Source organism: Nematolebias whitei, chromosome 21, assembly GCF_014905685.2.
Source record: "Nematolebias whitei isolate Nwh7 chromosome 21, NemWhi1, whole genome shotgun sequence".
Lineage (NCBI taxonomy): Eukaryota > Metazoa > Chordata > Actinopteri > Cyprinodontiformes > Rivulidae > Nematolebias > Nematolebias whitei.
Window position 1 is genome coordinate 21,856,056 of NC_056518.1, and position 1,912 is coordinate 21,857,967.

Consider the following 1,912-nt stretch of genomic DNA (forward strand, 5'->3'; position numbering starts at 1 on the left):
TACTCACACCCAAGAAATCAGAGCCCTCGTACATGCGATAAATGAATTAACTCTTAAGGTTGAAATGGATTACACTGTCGCACACCTGATGGATAGAATCTTCGCCGACATGCTTAGAGATATCAGTTCATCGGTAGACACACTAGCCACCGGTAGGATCCCACCGTATCTAGTCTCGCTACAGATGGTGAACGACATCCTCAGCTCCGCTACACGTGAAAGAGTTACGCAAACACAGGCACACCTGGCTTACACTCTCGGTAGCGCGATCCCAATCTACGTCGATCACAAGAAGTTTGAAATGGCATTCATTATCAACCTACCGATAATTCCCTCAAACGGCATATACAGACTCAGGGACGTCGTAAATGTTGGCAATTGGCACGGCGAAAACCATGTTCAAATCGACACACCAAAGATGGTTGCGTACCACGACGACAACCCCTCAGTATACCTAGTTCCAAACCTGCAGATGTGTGTTCTCACTCGGGAGATACACTATCTGTGCCCGAGCAAACCGTTTATGTGGAATAAAACCGCGGGCATATGCGGATTAACACCTATTCCGGAAAATTCTAAGTGCTCAACGACCATAACGCCGCGACACCTGGCTAAAACCGCAAAGGCCGAAATCGTTGGATCACGTTGGCTAGTGAACGCCCCCCAAAGAGATGCGATCATGGCCTACGAACAGCCTGGAGCAAATAGACCCCTGACCTTACCGGACAAGACAATGTGGATCAGTGTTCCCCAGGGAACAACCATACACATTGATGATTTGACACTCTATCACCTTGATCCGGGACAATGGGAAACGACTCTGGACGACACAGAGTACCTAAAAAACATGACTATAGACATAGATCCCGGAACCTTGGGAAAGATCCGGTTCGAGGGTACTAAGGTCGTCGACGTGGAACCGTTAAACGGAGTTCTCAAGTCTCTCAGGTCCGAGAATAATAACCCAATCCAACCGATTGCCTATGCGTGGTCAAGTGCAGACACATTGATCGTAGCCCTGCAAATGATGATACTCCTCGTGTTATGCGGGATACTCATATCCCTGTTCCGAGGCCTCCGGTTACTCCGAGTCAAACAAGATCTCCATGCAGTGCACCTCAATGTGATTATGTCTCGCGCACGCGGGTCTAAAAAGAAACAAACAAATAAACGGGACAGCGTGACTGAATCTGGCAACCAGGGTGAGGAGAAGCAGTGAAACGATGTTTCGAGATGCTTAGTCACTACTCTTGTCGGTGTTGGAACGTGTTTAGCTGATTTTGGTTGTTTCTGAGGTAAGAATGAATTTTGTTGTGTAGTTAAGTTAGAGACTAAGAGGCCTTTAACCATGCCAACATGCAGTTCATTCACTAAATTGCAATCTTTGCGGAGTCAATGTATATTATTGCTACCTTGAGTACCATAATCTACATTGATCTCACAACGCTTAAGCCGAACCTACTCGAACAATTCTATTCGGGGGGATAGCTAATTCTTTTTGATAAGTCTCGCCATAGACTTCCAAAACATTTATGGGAAAACCAAACACCCAATCTCAAGTCGTTTGTCTAAAGGACAACAGACAATTACACCAAACTATACTTTACCATGTAAAGCTAACTTAAACCAAGTTAGAAATGGAAAAATAGTTTGGAACCCTTTTCTATAGGCATAAACCCCTGTAGTACCCCTTTTTCAGCATTCTCCACCCCTTAACTGGTAGTTGTAGCTGTTCCCAACCATAATAGCTTACACACCAGATGCATATAGTTTAAGGCCTTATGTAAAATCCCCTTCATAAGCCCACCTTAAACCACATAATTGCATGACACATTGAACCAGAACGGCACAGGCTGGACGTCGCTGGAGACAACCTTCGCTGGAGGCGACCTGCAATCCTGACGTTGGTCTC